This window comes from Lolium perenne, chromosome 3 (assembly GCF_019359855.2).
Source record: "Lolium perenne isolate Kyuss_39 chromosome 3, Kyuss_2.0, whole genome shotgun sequence".
NCBI lineage: Eukaryota > Viridiplantae > Streptophyta > Magnoliopsida > Poales > Poaceae > Lolium > Lolium perenne.
Window position 1 is genome coordinate 346928478 of NC_067246.2, and position 19403 is coordinate 346947880.

Here is a 19403-nt window from a genome sequence, read left to right on the forward strand (position 1 = left end):
TATTGCTAAGAAACATGGTAATGAAAGAGAACCTTGGGTGCAAAAGCAAATGCCTTTTCCTGCTAAGAAACTAAAATCAAAGGAAGAAGAACACTATAATAAATTCTGTGATTGGATGAAACCTTTATTCTTGCAAATCCCTTTGACTGATGCTATTAAATTGCCTCCTTATTCAAAGTATATGAAAGATATTGTTACTAACAAAAGGAAAATCCCCAATGAGGAAATTTCCACCATGCTTGCTAATTACTCTTTCAATGGCAAAGTTCCAAAGAAGTTGGGCGACCCAGGTATACCTACTATTCCTTGTTCTATTAAGAATAATTATGTTAAAACTGCTCTATGTGACTTGGGAGCCGGTGTTAGTGTTATGCCCTTTTCACTTTATAAGAGACTTTATTTAGATAAGTTGATACCTACTGATATATCTTTGCAAATGGCTGATAAATCTACTGCTATTCCTGTTGGTATATGTGAGGATGTTCCTGTTCAAGTTACTACTAACTGCTTGATATTAACTGATTTTGTTGTGTTGGAAATGCCTGAAGATGATAATATGTCTATTATTCTTGGGAGACCTTTTCTTAACACCGCAGGGGCTGTTATTGATTGCAACAAAGGGAAGGTTACTTTCAATGTTGATGATAAGGAACATACCGTTTATTTTCCCAAGAGGATTGAGAAAGCATGTGGAGTTAATACTATCTCTAATGTGAGAACTATCAAAGTTGGAACTATTGATTGTCCTATATATGAGCCTAAATAAGAATACCAAACTCTTATGATTGGATCCATATCAATTGAATACAAGGTAACATGATTGATTTGAGGTTTATTTCTTCATATGTTATGTAAAATTTATTTGGTGGCAAGACTTGATCAACCTTGTTAACAAATACTTTTTATATGCATAGAGGGGGTAAACAACATCTCTTTCTTCCTCCACTTGTTCTACTTGCTGTAGCACTTTTGTTTTGCAAAGTTTTTAGTTGTATAGAGATTTCACAAATTTTCCTGCACAGTAATAATAAAATTAATACCCAGAAATGTGCATTTTTCAAAGTTTTCAAAAATTCACAAAAATTATACCGTTGGTCCTATTTTTCGACGAAGCACCTGGGAGCACCTGGGGATGACCAGTGGGGCACCCCAGGGGGCCACCCCACCAGCCGGCGCGGCCAAGGAGGGGGGCGCGCCACCCTGTGGTGTGGGCCCCTCCTTGCTCCACTTTGCCATCTCTTTCTCCCAGAATCTTCTCTCTCCCGAAAAAACTCGAACCAGCTTTCTCTCACTCGCGTTTTTGCTCAAGAGCTCAGGATTTTTCGATCTCTTTGCTCAGCCCAGATTTCTGTCTGAAATTTGGCACATTTGCTCCTTGGTATGTGACTCCTCCAATGATCCAAGTAGAATTTTGTTTGGTTGAGTATATCTTGATTATTTTGCTGCTGTAGGTAACATGTTTAGTGAGCTTGCATGCTTGTTCTATGATGTAAAAACTAGTTTTGATGCATGATTAGTACTCTAGCAAGTTCCTATAGTAGTTCCCCTTGATTATATGTCACCAAATCAAATTTTATATGATGATTGAAAAATTTCAGAAAAAGGATGAAGAACTTCAACTTTGGAGAATTGTTCAAGAGAGGGACAACCAGCACCGGAAGGCCATCTAGGACCGCCACCCGAATTAGGAGATCCTACAATGAGGATATCATCGCGCCAAGCTTCGCGCCCGAGGAAGACAATGGGGCTCCTAATGCTTCGTCTTTCCCGTGTTATGATTTTCTGAGAAATGCAGGGATGTTGGATGATTTCTTCACCCTTGGCAATAGGGCGGGTTTAGCCGCCTACGTGGGAGATGAAAGGGAGCAATACCATATGCTCACCAAAATCTTCGTCGAGAGCTTCAAGTTCCACAACAAGCAATATGGGCCGACGGTTGCATTCAAGATCTATGGTAATCCTATTACTATGGAATTGGAAGAATTTTGTGTTGCATTGGGTATTGCCCCTGTAGGTACATCAAGGAAGATTGAGGACAACCCCCGGGTCTTATTAGAGCTCTACCGGGGGATTACCAACGATGATTGCCGCACCATTCAGCGCGGCAAGATAAGAAATATCCAACTCCCCGCCATTAAGTATTTTGCCTATTACATTGCTACTAGCATTCTTGGTAGGGAGAACACTAGTAATATTTCTAGTTACCATCTTGCTTTCTTAATTGCTGCACTTACTGGAGAGACACCATATCATCTTGGTTCTCTTATTTTTCGCCGCCTGTCTAGCAGGGGGCCTATTTTTGGAGGAATTATTGCATTGCGTATTTTAACACATTTAAGGCTTCCTCTTGATTCTAATGATGTGCCATTAACTCCTAGGAGACTTGATATTGCTGCTATGAAAAGCCATCATTTTGTTACCGCTGATTCCACTTTAGATAATATGGTCTATAGAATGTTGTTTGCTGACGGGGATGAAAAGGAAATCCCTCTTCCCCAGCAAGATTTGTTCAGTATTGACAGGGAACCATGGTCGCGCACTAAGGAGGAGGTGGAGGAAAAGATGAAGATACAAGACTTCCACCAGAAGCATGACTCCGAGGACGCCGAGCCCTCCTACGACTACACCGTCACGTATTCGGGTGCTTCTTCCAGCACATACCCGGAATATGATCCATCTTCGTCGTATTACGGAGGTGCTACTTCATGGGCACCATGGGATTGAACTCCACTTAGGCCAAAAGCCTAAGCTTGGGGGGAGGTATACCGGCATCACTCATTCTTTGCATATTATGGTTGCTGGATACTTGTATATACTTGTTTTGCTTCTTTGAGTGGTTTCCTAATGAGAGGGAGATGATATGTGGGGAAGTGCTGCCTGAAAACAGATTCTAGACTGTCACCATAAAAATTCTCAAAAATAGCCAGAACAGTATTTTGCGAAGCAAATTTTTGTGCATGTTCCCCAGGTTGTTATCTAACTTTCATTAGTTGAACACTTTTCGATTTGAGCGGTGGAAGAATTTCTTTAAAATCGAGTATTGTACTGCTGTCAAGTTTGACGAATTTCTGCTGCTTTGTGTTTATGTGACTTTTCTAGTTTGCTATCTCTTGTTTTTGCTTTGTTTCTTTCCCAAAACACAAAAAGACCAGAAATATTTCTGTTGTTTCTCTTCATTATTTGTTTGCTTTGGTTTCTTGCATTTATTTCGCTTTATTTGCTATTACTAGTTTGCTACAAGAAAACCCAAAAATATTTTGCTTTGTTTGCTTGTTTCCTTTATTCTTGTTTCCAATTCGAAAACACCAAAAATATTTTCTGTTCTTCTTTGGTTTGTAAAGTTCATTATGAGTTCAATGGTCTTCGGTGGCTGGAGCGTGGTTTTCATTTCATATTATCCAAGCTACACAAGTGAAAGGCAATAATGACGATCTACGACAATTGGATTGTGGTGAGAGGCTGGTATGAACTCTATTTGTTTTCATTTTTGTACATATACTCATCCATGTGAGCATGCTTAGTTGGTTCATGTGAGGTATATGTCATTTGAGAAAGTCTAGTAGTTCATGATCTCTCATGCTTAGCTCCAATTTATTAATATGAGTAGCATGTCATGGATGTTTGCTTGCATTGTTTTATTCATAAGTAGGTATGGCATTGTGGTATCCTCCTCTGAATAATTCATTTATATCGACTTGGCACATGCTCACGCATGCATATGACTGAACAAAAGTCAATTAAGCCTCGATGATTTAATTTACTTCAGAGTTCTTGTATCACTTTTATGCCTCCGTTAATTTATTTTGCCGCAAGCATGATTATGACAGTTACTGCTCTCTTGATTTGTCGCTCCCCAGTCTATTGCTGGCCTTCATTTGTACTGAGCGGGAATACCGCTCGTGCTTCCAAACACCTGAAAACCAAGTTGTTCCAAAAGTGTCCACCATAAATATCTATGCATGGCATTTCAAACCATTCCAAGTAAATTCTCATGCGCTACCTTTAAAACCTTCAAAATGCTTCTCAATTTGTGTTTATGTTTCATAGCTCATGAGGAAGTATGTGGTGTTTAGCTTTCAACCTTGTCATTTACTTTTGACGGACTCTCATATGGACTAGTGGCACATCCGCTTATCCAATAATTTTGCAAAAAGAGCTGGCAATGGGGTTCCCAGCCCCGATTAATCAAACTTCATTAATAATTTTCTTCACATGTTTTGCTCTGATTCATCAGTAAGCAACTTAATTTTGCAAATAGACACTCCTCCATGGTATGTGATTGATGGAAGGCACCCGAGGATTCGGTTAGCCATGGCTTGTGTAAGCAAAGGTTGGGGGGAGTGTCACCCATAATAAAACTAAAATACGTGTGTAAACAAAAGAGAAGAGGGATGATCTACCTTGCTGGTAGAGATAACGTCTTTCATGGGAGCCGCTCTTGAAAGTCTGGTTGGCAAGGTAGTTGGTGTACCCATTACCATTCGTTGACAACAGCAAACACCTCTCAAAATAATTTTACTCCTGCTTTAAAAATGAAAAGCTCTAGCGCATGTTAATCGCTGCTTCCCTCTGCGAAGGGTCAATCTTTTACTTTTATGTTGTGTCTCCATCCTTTCTTTGAGCACTATCTTGAGAGCACAACTGTCATTCTTAGTACAATATGGTTGTCTCAAAATATTATTGATTGTGGTATAACTTTGATGCTTTTATCTTTGACAATCTCTATTTCTAGTCTTTCTATGAACCTCAGAGGTGCCTGAGCATTTATGTTTTGCTATTCAAATACAGGCAAGCGAGATACCACTTTATCATACTCTCTTATGAACATTGCAATCCTGTTTATATACATGATTCATGATGCTTATTATTAATTGTTGGTACTTCTCCATGATTGACATAGCTGTTAGATGACCTTATTTGCATGCATCTCATTATGAACTGCCTAAGTATTAGCCATAGCATGAGAATATATACATCATATGAGCAAATGTGTTCGTGAAAGTTCTTTTATCGCTCAGTTGTTAACTGAATTGCTTTAGGACAAGCAATAAGCTAAGCTTGGGGGGAGTTGATACATCCAAAACGTATCTACTTTCCCGAACACTTTTGCTATTGTTTTGCCTCTAATTTGTGTATTTTGGATGCAACTAACACGGACTAACGCTGTTTTCAGCAGAACTGCTCTGGTGTCTCGTTTTTGTGCAGAAATCCAACTTTCAGGAAAAACCTCGGAATTTATACAGAAGGCCCTATTTTCCCAGAAGACTCACGGAGCCAGAAGTACAAGTCAGGTGGAGGCCCGAGGGCCCCACACCATGAGGCGGCGCGGCCTAGGGGGGGCCCGCGCGGCCCTATGGTGTGGCCCCCTCGGCTGGCCTCCGACGCCCTCCTTCGGACTATTTATCACCCTCGACCTAAAAACGCACGGAGAGAAGTCGAAGTCGCCAGAAACCCTCCAGAACACCGCCACATCGCGAAACTCCGTCGCAGGAGCCAGAAGTCTCCGTTCTGGCACTCCGCCGGGACGGGGAATTGGAGGAGATCATCACCGCCATCACCACCGACGCCTCTCCATCAACCAGCAATGTTTCCCCCATCCATGTGTGAGTAATTCCCCCGCTGTAGGCTGAAGGGGATGGTAGGGATTGGATGAGATTGGTCATGTAATAGCATTAGATTGTTAGGGCATAGTGCCTAGTGTCCGTAATTGGTACTTTGATGATATTGTTGCAACTTGTTATGCTTAATGCTTGTCACTAGGGCCCGAGTGCCATGATCTCAGATCTGAACATGTTATTATTTCATCATGATATTCATTGTTTATGGTCTTACCTGCAAGTTGTATACACATGTCGCTGTCCGGAACCAATGGCCCCGAAGTGACAGAAATCGGGACAACCGGAGGGGATGGTAGTGACGTGAGGATCACATGTGTTCACGGAGTGTTAATGCTTTGCTCCGGTACTCTATTAAAAGGAGTACCTTAATATGCAGTAGATTCCCTTGAGGCCCGGCTGCCACCGGCTAGTAGGACAAAAGATGTTGTGCAAGTTTCTCATTGCGAGCACGTCCGACTATAATTGGAACACATGCCTATTGATTTCTTTGTACTTCGACACCGTTTTATTATTATCTGCAAATGCCCTGCTATGATTGTTACATGACTTTCTCTCATCCATGCGACGCCCGTTATCCATCCCTGTGCCTACAGTATTTTAATCCTGCTGTTTACTATAATTACTACTGCTGTTTCTGCTACTCTGCTGCTGTTATTTCACCATCGCATCTGCTATAAAGTTACATTATTGATAAAATCTTGCGAGCAAGTCTGTTTCCAGGTGCAGCTGAATTGACAACTCCGCTGTTAAGGCTTCCAAGTGTTCTTTGTCTCCCCTTGTGTCGAATCAATAAATTGGGTAATACTACCCGCGAAGACCGCTGCGATCCCCTATACTTGTGGGTTATCAGGGTACTGCGAATCGAACGCCGCCCTTCTGTCGGCCATCGCCGGAATCCACGGCCTCACCATCATCTCCGACTAGCCTAGGCTTCGTCGAGCATCTCATCAGCTCCAGGTTGATTTTGTGCGTCTTTAGATTCCTAAATTACGCCATTTAATCCACCGTAGCAAGATCTAGCAACTCGGCCGGCGAGCGCCGCCGCAGGAAGGTTCGCCGGAGTTCCTCCGGTGACCATTTCTTGGCGGCGAAACCACCATCTTACTCAGCATGTCAATACGCGTCGAATGAAACCCCCCGACCGTCCTCCTGTGGCCTAGATCGCCGTCGCCGTCATTCGCTGACCCGGCCGGCGGTGGTTGACCGGCGGGGTGACGTGTCTAGGGACCCCACCGTAGTATTGGACTTGGTCTCCATCCGCGTGGCAGCCGACGTGGCCTGTGACCCACCTGTCTGTCCCTGGGGGTAGCACTCCAATCGGTACATTTAGTGTTTTAAATTATTACATACTTCCAGAAATATCTGCAACCTTCTAAATACATACAAAATCCATTTTTACTCAGAAAATTACAAATAAGATATCAAAATGTTCCTAAAAATAAAATCTAACCAATAAAAATATAATATGAAAATTTTGTTTTAATAAAAAAATTTACTTATTTTAAACTCATTAAATAAGCCTTTTCATTCATCCTAAATCCAATTAAAATTCAAAATTTAGGAAAACTTCCTAAATTAAATAGAAAACCATTAAATAAATAAAGAAAACTTTAAAACTAATTTTCCTTATTTGTTATTCTATTAAATCCTTATTAGAGGGATTTAAAACCTGATTAATAATTTCTTGAATATTAATTCTTTAAAAATAGTAAAATGCCAAATCCTAACTTGTGTTTATTTTTAAAGTGATGAATAACTTCAACCCTATTATGAAGTTATTAATCATAGAACTATATGGTAAATAGCAAACCCCAATTCCATATGGTATGATATTACAACCCTAACATTTCATGTGTAACCCTAAACCCTAGATTCATTTAGAAACCTAACTCTATTACTACATGAGAACCTTAACTTGACTCTAACCTAAACCCTATGTTAGAACTTATAATCATGAGACTTTCCTTGATTCATAGCTCCATAGTAGCAACTAAAGACATACCTATGTCCACATAAAATGTAGAACCCTATCACTAGCAATGTAGTATTCCATGTATACATACACTTAAACCAAGATGATCAAGTAGGATCAACCAAGTCCAAACCCTAGTCTCGAATGCCCAAAACCATCATCCTTATTCATCAATGCTTAGCATCACACCATTATGATGAACTCCAATAGCAACCATGCCAATATTGTGTATCCTATACACACTAAATCCTATTGGGGTGAGATAATTATTAATCTTCCTATTTAGGAAACCACCATTTCTTACTTAATAAATCCAATAGCAAACCCTAGACAACCTTAAACCTAATTGAGATACTTCTTATTACTTAAGAAGTATGTTCTTCAAAAGTTATTCTTTTGAAGTAAACAGAGAATCATCATCAACCCTACCGAACAGGACCTATAAATTCTAGCTAGCTATCACCAGCAAGATGAAACCACCAGGATAGCAACCATGTATAATTAATTTCTTAAGTTGCTTATGCTTAAGTAAAACCAATCAAACCTAGTTGCTGATGAATCCAACTATGTTGTGATCCATCTAATACTTACTCCAGAAACCCATTTGGAACCATAGTAAACCATAGAACCCCATCAATATAATTGTCATACTTGTTCTTTATTAAAGACCATGTTCTTCAAAAGTTATTCTTTTGAATTATATAATAAGTAATCATCAACCATGCACTATAGGACTTAAAAAAATTGACAACTTCTCTTTACTTATTATACAACTACTACTCTTGGTGTGTATGATTATTATTATGCATTCTACTACTTGTTTGTGATACCAAGTAATCAACCTTAATAAGAACCTTGTTTGCGAATCACTCTAAAAAAGTGCAACACACCCGAAACTAATCATTACAACTCACTAATCCTAAATCATCGGGGTTAGGACACGCTTAGAGCGATTGCATCTCATACTTATGCATTATTACATCCTTGCCAATCTTTTAAACATCGTCCTTACCGGACGATGATGCTATTTCAGAACATGGAGTTATTGCGTATCGAAGACCTTGACTGCATAATCTTGCAGTCAAGAAAGGCAAGTTCATCGCTTGCTCATGTCATTTGAGTATCTTTACCAAATTACTTGCAAAGTACTATGATTTTCACTATTGCATAAAAACCAAAACCACTATTTTCATCACTATGAAAATGACTATGTGGTGGGCAATGGAACCATGGATTGTGTTGATATGGTGGAGGTTCCATTGCAAGGGTTTATATCCATCTAGGATTAAACAACAAATGTCGTCCAGTGATTCTTGTGCCGTAATACCCGTGTTAACCATAAGATCCGGAGTGGGACGGAGTAGTCAAAAGTGTTTCCACCTCTCGTTCATCAACGGATGCGCTTTACCGTAGTACACTTGTAATCCAAGGGGGCAAGCGGTGAGGCTGGGGAGTCCTAAGTCCCCACGGCATTGTCCGTAGTACACTTGTCGCCCGAAGGAGCAAGCGGTGAGGCTGGGGAGTCCTAAGTCCCCACGGTATTGCGGTCTATGATGGGTTGCAGCTGCCGGCGTAGGAATGTATGGTAGAGCCCTGCATTGACGTCGTGGTCGGGGTCCACCCTGAAATCTACGGGAACTATGGGACCGGCGTGGACCCAGGGTCGGGGTTTGCAACAAAGGGTGGGTGTTCGAGGTAGCGGACGAACATGATTGGCTAGACCTTATACCGGGCCTCACACCAAAGGAAGTGTGGACGAGAACTAGACTCGGTTGGCACCAAGGTTAAGATCTCTTATGGGTAAAGCAACACACCTCTGCAGAGTGTAATGAACCGTGACCTGTCACTCCCTGTTCCGGGATATGGAACTGCGAACGCTGCCGGAAAGGAACTCCATGAAGTTCTAGTAAACCGGTGAAGGCTGACGGACATAGTTCTTTTGAATAAAAGCAACCTTTTGAAGAAATGGTTATGAAAACCTGCATTGGTATTAGACTTTCTGGTCTAATGCCGTAGCTAGTGCATTAAACACCTCTTTCCTATAATGAACTTGTTGAGTACGCTCGTACTCATCCCACTCTTAAATCCCCTGCTTAGATATGGAGGCATCGAAGGAGGATCTATAGTGCAACTCGAAGACCGAGGAGTCAACGACTACTTCAAGGGATAGGAACTTATCAGAAGAGTCAAACACCACCACCAACAAGGATAAAACCTAGCTTAGCAATAGAAAGGAACTAGTTTCCCAAACCTAGCTCCTATTTAGCTAGAATCTATTCATAGCCTCTAGAGTTAGTTAAATACTCTACAAATAGAGTTCGTGTTAAGACTAGAATACGAGTCGTTCTTCTGGAGTTTATCTGCAGTTTTACCTCATTGTAAAGTAGGAGGCTGTGATGATCTTATGTAACTGAGTCTGTATGTAACTCTATAGACATGCCTTGGACCCGCATATGTTTCTGTTGTACCACTCTGAGCGATATAATAGTAGTGGAACGGTGTTTCATTGGTGTTATATCAGACTTGCATACTACACCATGCAGTGGTATGCCGGGTCACCACAGTTGGTATCAGAGCAAATGCTTTGACCCTAGGATTAAAACCCTTTAAATGAGACCTATAGGATTGGTAGTGTCTATAGGAAGTTGTCTTAGGTGAACCAAGTATTCTTATGACTTGAGATGGATATTCAATTGAGAATAATCCTGACACGCTTGAGTCAACCTTTTCAATCTATCTTTTCTAAGTAAAAATAACTAGCTAATCCCAAACATGTAGTATACCATTAAGTCCTTAAAATAATAGATGAGTAGATCACAGCTGGTATACAATACATGGTAGTCCAAAGAGAGGATACAACCATAAGGAAGATATCCTATTGGAAGATGTGTACCAACACATGTTATGGTTAAGTAAGAATTATCCAGACCTGTAATAGGAGTAATATTAAGTGACAAAGATAAGAAAAATATCCTACTAGAAAGTGTATACCCAGACAAGTAATGGATAAGTAAAGATTTATCCAAACTTGTGAAACATTTGATAGTAAATGATAAATATGAGTTAGATGAAGTAGTATAAACCCTGATGAGTCAATCATGGGAGATAAGGAAGAGTGATAGGAATAAAAATATGTCTACTTATATGGTAGACATAGTAATCATATAAGATTCACCTGAGAATCATTATGTGATGGAATAGAACATCATAAACAATTAGGAGGAGTACAATAAGAAGCCAGATGTTAAACAATACTGTAAGAATTATGTTCCAAAACCATGGGAAGTGTGCCAAGCACATCATGACCATAGCCTTTGGATAGAAACACTTGAAAGTATAGGAGCTATGCTCTAATAGTTAAGAATTTAGAGTATCTATGTTAGAATCTAGAGATAGTATGTGAAGTAGTCCTCAACAAAATGGAAGCTAAGTTAGAACTTCCAAAGGAAATTAGGTTAACCTTAACTATCCCAGACCACTTTGTTTCAAGTTTATCTCATTGCAATTGTGCAATTAGGGTAAAGGTTGAGACAAATAGCAGACTTCCATATATAAGTGCTAAGTATCACGATATAAACCTATCTTATGTGGTGTTATATACTACACATCAGAGCCTGATGTTTAGAGATGTCTTACTCAACTATTATATTCAGGCCTATGATGATGTGTATTATAAACACAAAGCTGAATCTTCTTGTATTTTAATGGATTTTCATTGTTTGACTAGATCCATACATGAAGTTTGACTTTGATATGCAAATGCATGTTGCAATATCAAGTTCTTACTTGATGCCATGGATCTAGAGGGTAATGGTATTCGTGTGAGGAAGTGACGAATTCTGAAGATTCTGAAGACAAGATGAAGGTTCATCAGAAAAAAGTGTAAAGTTGTGGGAAGTAACCACAATATTCTGAAGGAAGTGCCAATCAAAATTCATGCTTTACCTCAACAAGAGGAGTACTTTCGTACATATGAAGCATGAAGGTGAGAAATATGATGATTATGGAGAAGTAGAAGTAGAACCATAGTCATTATGGAAAGGGGAATGCATGGGAAATCACTTTGGATACTATATTCATTGTGGTTTTCTTGCAAAATAAACCCTAAAGGAAGGAAGATGACATATGAAACCATAGCAGATATAAGAAGACCACAGTTGGTATCAGAAGACCACAGTTGTGGTATAGGATCAATACTGCGAGATAAAGTAGAAGATGTCTCGTTCAGTTGATCAGAACCTATAATAGAATCCAATTTTAGATAACAAATAGCCACAATTGGTATCAAGTAGTCCATAAATGGATTGTTTGTATCAAGAAGTTATGAACAAATAAAATTTTGTCAGCCAAATAACAATGACCTATAATCATGTAGTCGAAGGATTCACATTGGATGTCTACAAATGAGTGGATACACCACAAACATTCTTCGCGAGACCTTAGAAGAAGTACAAACCATAAGCTAGACCCAGACCAATATTCTAACCATAATTCCAATAGTTGGAAGAAAAGGAGTTGAAGACCATAAGAAAACTCCAAGGGGTAGAGTAAAGATTGAGTTGTATGTACCATGACTCAATACTTTGAGCGAGATTGATGAAGAAGGTCTGAACTGAGAGGAAGTTTGATCTTATCTTCATAAGATTGATGAACACTACTTTCAGAAGGATGTCAGACCAGAAGCCGAGGTTTATACCTCGATGAAGTAAGAATTGGATTATAACTTGAGAAAGTGAGTAATAGTTACTCAGATGTATGAAAGCTCAAGTAAGACAAAGATAATGAAGTTGGACGAAGGAAATACCGTAGACAAAATACAGCTCAAGAAGACCAAAGACTGAAGAAGATTAACTATACCAAAATCAAAGACTAATAGAATGAGTCCTTTCATGGAACCTAAATACCCCAAAATAGTTATAGGTATCAACTATAAACCATTATTGGATGGACTAAATGAGTCTAATCCATTCTTAGGGAAATAAACCATCACGACCATTTCCATGGTAAGTACCTTACTAAGTACCATTATTGCAGTTTTGGTAGTAAGGGAAAACAAAGACCTATTTATCAATTAGGAGTTTATTATCAAATTAGTCTTCAAGTTAAGTCTATGAGTACCAGAAGAAGTCCCAATCATTGAATCTTCAATGAGAAAGGAAACAAGATTATGATATTAAAAGAAATTAGGGAATTAAAGTAAGAAGCCACTGTTCAGAGGCAAACATTAATGGATTCCAGGAAGAATCTGGACAAGGGATATACTTAATTATATCCAAAAGGATCACCACGGAGTTCGAGAAAAGTGGTAGTCTATACAAGTCAGATCCACACTCCGAAACGTGAGAGAGTTCAAACTTCGAGGACGAAGTTTAGTTTAAGGGGTAGAGACTGTAATATCCCAGGTATTGGGGTTACAAATATAGAGGAAACAGATGTGTGCATTGCATTCATGCATAGAAAATCTGGGGAATTTTCGCGCTTTAAAGTAAAACAGTCGCAGTAACTGAAGTTTCACTTGACCTTGGTGGAATTGAAGTAGCTCATCAAGTCAAGTTCTATAAACCTCAATGTGACTTTGTTAAAACCTTGTTTTGGGAAAAGATGATTTGATCTAAGGGGTTAGATCAAATGGAATTAAAACCAACACAATAACATATTAATCAAGGATCAATTGATTGATCTTATAAAAGATCATAACATGATATTCCTTGCCATAACATAAGAACATATATTCAATTGGAAATCAATTAACAATAAAATGAAGAAAACATTCTTGACTTATCCCTTCCATGTCTTCAACAAATAAATATTCCTACCATGAACCTCATGGTATTTCTTGAATTAAACTCTTGAACTTAACACCAACAAAAGCTTATCATTAAACCCTAGAGATGGGAGAGGTATATAACCATCAAAGAGATAAGAAACAAACTCTAAATTATCAACACTTAAAAGTTGAGCAACTACCTTGGGATACAATTGAAATCACTTTAAAACTAATTACCAAATATAGTAAAACACAAGGACCTAAGTGCATAAAATCCACACATTCTTATTTCAATCATAACTTATTAAATATGTGGAATATTACAAAACTAAATTCGTTTACATTACGAATTATAGTTCAAACAATTTGAATAAAATAAAATATGAGTACTTTGAAACTCATATGATCATGCCTTGGTGAAATCAACAATCACCATTCAAAATTGGGGTATAATCCTTGTCTTTTACATTTTTATCCCAATTACAATATAAATACAATCACATATGATATTGTAACTCACCCATAAGCATAAGATCATTCACAAGATATTTAGTAATAAAAGCCACTTGGCTATCTAAAAATAAATCACATGAGAGGATAATACCAAAGCCACATAGGATGAAAATATCTACATAGCTTGCATCCCAAGCAATGCCACCTCATGCTTAAAGGATTGCTATGGATGAGAGCATGACAACCAAGCACCTTACTCATCAAATCAAAACAAGAGTCACTCACCTATGTGTCATGATACTAGAGCTTGCTCAAGCCTATAAAAGGGAGTCTCACACTTCATTCATCCCATCATCTTGCACCATGATGCAAGAAAACCAACACATTGAGACACCCCATAAAATAGTTAGGATCAAGATGAAGCAGCTAGGAGGTGGAGGCATGCCACAAGATGCAGGTTTATCAGATTTCCTGAAGAACAAGCTACAGAAGATAGCAAGGTAGAGTTCTTGGGCAAACAACATATTTAGATAATCACATCATCATTCCTTGAGTAGAACCCTAGATTATAGTCCAAGTCCTTGTGGATTGAGAGGGGTAATTGGTATAACCATATCCAGATACTTTTAGTAATATTTTAGGAAGCCAAACCTTTGATCATCACAACTTGGTAATGATCATTAACCCAATAACTTGATGTAGAATAATTAAGAACCAGTTGATCATGCTTAAACCCTGATCATTCTCTTGAGATATGTGAGGATAAGTTAAATCCTAATAGGATTAGTAGATGCTATCCACCACATGAAATGATAGGAAAATCATGAGTAAGCAAAACTAGGTTATATCTCAATCCTAACTTGTGAATCACTTGGTGATCATAAGTAGAATCCTATCTGCATTTCACTTATTCCTCAATTAAAGAAAATCAGAAAACCTTAGAGTCAAATTCTATACTTTATATGGTGAGAAACCATTCATCCATTTAACCAAAGTTAACTATAAAAAGAACTATAACCACTTTAGTTACTTTAACAATAGATTAGGATAGTAATAAAAGTTAATTGGTGGAAGATAAAACCAATTCTCAGATCCTTAGTAACTAAAGGAGCACATGAATATTAAGAAAATAACCATTGAATAAACTCTATCTAATTCTCCAAACCTTTAGAAAAGCAATCCCACATGAAATCATGCCATGGTATCATTTCTTTAAAATAGGGAACCAAATAATAGTTTTACTTTGTAAATTATTACTTGCAAAGTAATACCACATAAAACACTAACTATCATTAGATAATCAAAATTCCTTCTGGAGAATAATTTGAAATCTCTATAGTTGAACTATAATATCATCTATATGTGGAATATTCTATGCTCAAACCAATAATGTTCATTATGTGTATGTGTTAACACACATATACAAAACCCTAATCCAACAATATAACTCTTAATCACTTTAATGAGTTTCAATCAGATTAAAAATAAGCAAAACTGCAAAACATAGGTAAATCTAAACAAGAATTCAAAACAACAATTGAATTGGAAACACATAATAAGATATAGAAAAGGAAAACAGAAAATTGAAAATTGAAAAGAAAATAGAAAAGAGGAGAGAAGCCTCACCTGGCCGTAGCAGCCCACCAGCACTAGCCCGTGGAGCAGCCCAGGACCAGCCCAGTCCAGCCACAGCCCAGCACCACCTCACGTGGGCCCAACCCCACCGTAACCCTTCGTGAAATAAAACGAAGAAGAAAAACGTCTTCTTCCTCCTCCGTCCGCTCGCCACCGCGGCGATGACAGTCGACGACGATCACGCCGTCGATAAGGATGGCCAGACGTCGCCAACCGTCTCAGAGCCTCCCTCTAACCAGCTCACGTCCGTGCTTATCCAAATACGCCATGATTCATGCCCGCCGCATCCACCGGCTTCACTGCCGCATCTGTACCGTCCCCATCGTCGTGCTGCCATTGCCGACCGCCCCAAGCCGTTTAAATACTCGAGAAGAACCGCCGTGACCCGAGGAACCCTAGCCACCACTTCTCAATCTCTCTACTCGTCTCTAACTCCAGAATCAACGAATGCTGCCGCCAGCACATCTCCGGCTAGCCGCCGATACAAGCCACCCCGGAGGCCAGGGTTAGGTCTAGGAGGTGCGCCTCGATGCCCTCTTTCTTCTGGTCAAGCCACACATCGAGGGGAGCACGGGGTACTGCGAATCGAACGCCGCCCTTCTGTCGGCCATCGTTGGAATCCACGGCCTCACCATCATCTCCGACTAGCCTAGGCTTCGTCGAGCATCTCATCAGCTCCAGGTTGATCTTGTGCGTCTTTAGATTCCTAAATTACGCCATTTAATCCACCGTAGCAAGATCTAGCAACTCGGCCGGCGAGCGCCGCCGCAGGAAGGTTCGCCGGAGTTCCTCCGGTGACCATTTCTTGGCGGCGAAATCACCATCTTACTCAGCATGTCAATACGCGTCAAATGAAACCCCCTGACCGTCCTCCCGTGGCCTAGATCGCCGTCGCCGTCATTCGCTGACCCGGCCGGCGGTGGTTGACCGGCAAGGTGACGTGTCTAGGGACCCCACCGTAGTATTGGACATGGTCTCCATCCGCGTGGCAGCCGACGTGGCCTGTGACCCACCTGTCTGTCCCTAGGGGTAGCACTCCAATCGGTACATTTAGTGTTTTAAATTATTACATACTTCCAGAAAATATATGCAACCTTATAAATACATACAAAATCCATTTTTACTCAGAAAATTACAAATAAGATATCAAAATGTTCCTAAAAATAAAATCTAACCAATAAAAATATAATATGAAATTTTTATTTTAATAAATTTTTTTAATTATTTTAAACTCATTAAATAAGCCTTTTCATTTATCCTAAATCCAATTAAAATTCAAAATTTAGGAAAACTTCCTAAATTAAATAGAAAACCATTAAATAAATAAAGAAAACTTTAAAACTAATTTTCCTTATTTGTTATTCTATTAAATCCTTATTAGAGGGATTTAAAACCTGATTAATAATTTCTTGAATATTAATTCTTTAAAAATAGTAAAATGCCAAATCCTAACTTGTGTTTATTTTTAAAGTGATGAATAACTTCAACCCTATTATGAATTTATTAATCATAGAACTATATGGTAAATAGCAAACCCCAATTCCATATGGTATGATATTACAACCCTAACATTTCATGTGTAACCCTAAACCCTAGATTCATTTAGAAACCTAACTCTATTACTACATGAGAACCTTAACTTGACTCTAACCTAACACTAGTAGGAAAAGCCTCATCAGTGGCGCACGAAAATTTGATTCTGTGGCGCATGGGAGGTGCGCCACAGAAACGTCGCCACAAAAATAAGCTTTCTGTGGCGCATCTGGCCGTGCGCCACAGAATTAAGGTTTTTGTGGCGCACTGGGGCCGGTGCGCCACAGAAATAAATAGTTCTGTGGCGCATGTGACATAGCTGCGCCACAGAAATAGGTGCGCCACAGAATTATTTTTTGGTGCGCCACAGAACTATCTACAGGTATGCTCGATTTTGTGCTCCCCTGGTGTATTATACAGGTTTTATACTGGTTTTATACACCGTATACATGTTATATACTGATATAATATAGACAGATATAATATGGACATATATAATCATCACATCATCATCACATTACTTAGAGCCCGATCGAGTTATACATATAGCTCCATACAACTCATAATCCATGCAAATTAAGAAAGTTCTCATCATCGATCTGTAGATACAAACGAAGTGACACCGGCCGCCGCCTACACTAGGATGAAATAGAGTACCGCCCCGACGATGGTGAGCAAGAGCGAGAGCACAAGGAAGGTCTTCATCTTGCTCTTGTTCGCTTGGTGCGCCCTCCACTTGGAAACCGCCTCGTGTCTAGTCGGGTACCCTTTGTAGCAGTTGCCGCTGAACTTGTGCACCTGTTTCTTGCACTCCTCCCACTCCTCGTACACTCCTGGAACCCGCCCCTCGAACACGACATAGTACGTCATCTCTATAGACACAAGGCATATTAGTATATAACACAATGGAAAGAGTTAGAGGGTTCACATGCATACATATTCACAATGTAACACCCCAACTTTTGCAACCTTGATTAATTGTCCATATTGCAAAAATTAGGGGGAACAAAAACTTTTTCTATAGACTAATTTAGATGAATTGCCTTGATTTGTTTGTTGTGATGAATTGCTTTGATCTGCCGCTAGATATATTGTCTTGATTTCTTGTTGAGTTCTGTCTTGAGTACCTCAAAGAACAACACCTCTAGTGGTCAGACATACAACTCACCTAATAAAACACATGTGTGACTTAGGTAAAATTGTTTTCCTTTTTACTACATCAAACTCTTCTCCTGATGGCAACATGAGTGTGCCATCTTGATATTCCTATTTGTGTTAGTCCAGCTCAAACCATCCTTGAATCCAAAATTTGGGATCATCTACCCTCATCACATCCTTCTCTTATACCCACTCATCATAGGTTGATTCTGAAGCCAAGTCAACAATCTATTTTGGCAAGCTTATAAGTTCCAGACTTTGGCAGTTGATATCTAAGCAACCACCACTGTTATTGTTGATCTCAATGCATGGATCTCATCTATGCAACATCCTCTTCAACCTCCACGTCTTGCATGTCTCAGTCAATCCTTGCAGCTCATATATTCAACTTGATCTTGTATCCTATTCAATGATTCAACTCTAGATCACTTCCTTCAATTTTATCTCTTGTCTTTATTCAAGTTTAATCTTCACAAAACCAAGAGTGGGAATGGTGGGTACATTTTGTAGCCATCATCTACCCTTGAGAACACTTCTCCCTAAGTTAGTTTTCTCTCTCAAAAATCCTATTAATTTTCCTTCTCTAGTTTTGATCACAAAATTACTTCTAGTTTTATTAAATATTTTCAAGATAATTCTTCAAAGAGAACAAGGAACTGAAATGGGTTTTGTTTTCTCATCCCATTTCTACCAAGCACTGATTTCTAAAACATTACTCTCTATGTTGCTTTGTTTTTAACAAAAGGCTTGTTTATGGTACCCATACCATTTCTTGTTTACTTTAAATTTGAGAAAAACTCTACTTTACTTGAGAAAGTAGAATATGTTGAACCCCTATGTTCCAACTAGTTTTCTCTCAACATCTTCAAAATTCCATTCCACTTGAGTTCATTCCCAATTGTGTCTAGACAATTGAGGTGTTCCATATACTTTTCAAATGAATCCTTTCTCAAATGGCAAAACTTGCACATCTTATGCACATCTCTGATCTACCACATTGTATCCCCTCCATCCTCCAATTCTTGATCAAATGGATAATCATTTGATACTTTCAAATCACTCCCAATTGACCTCTTATTTGAAGAGCAACTTATATTTCATTATGCCTATCTCACTCCTCTATTATTTTCCATCATCACCTTGACCTCATGAATTGATGATGTATGTCAATATATTCATCCTTGTGAGTATATGGTTACTTCACTCACCATCTCTCCTAGCCTTGCTCTACCATTGTCTAAATCACCATCACCACCATCATCTCTTG

At 39.1% G+C, this 19403-nt stretch overlaps 1 protein-coding gene across 1 annotated transcript in view; it reads right to left on the reverse strand.

Annotated features, from left to right (window-relative positions):
- LOC127340540 (cysteine-rich receptor-like protein kinase 6) overlaps nt 1-19403 on the reverse strand; it is a 124464-nt gene that overhangs the window by 54791 nt on the left and 50270 nt on the right. The window lies entirely within an intron of this gene.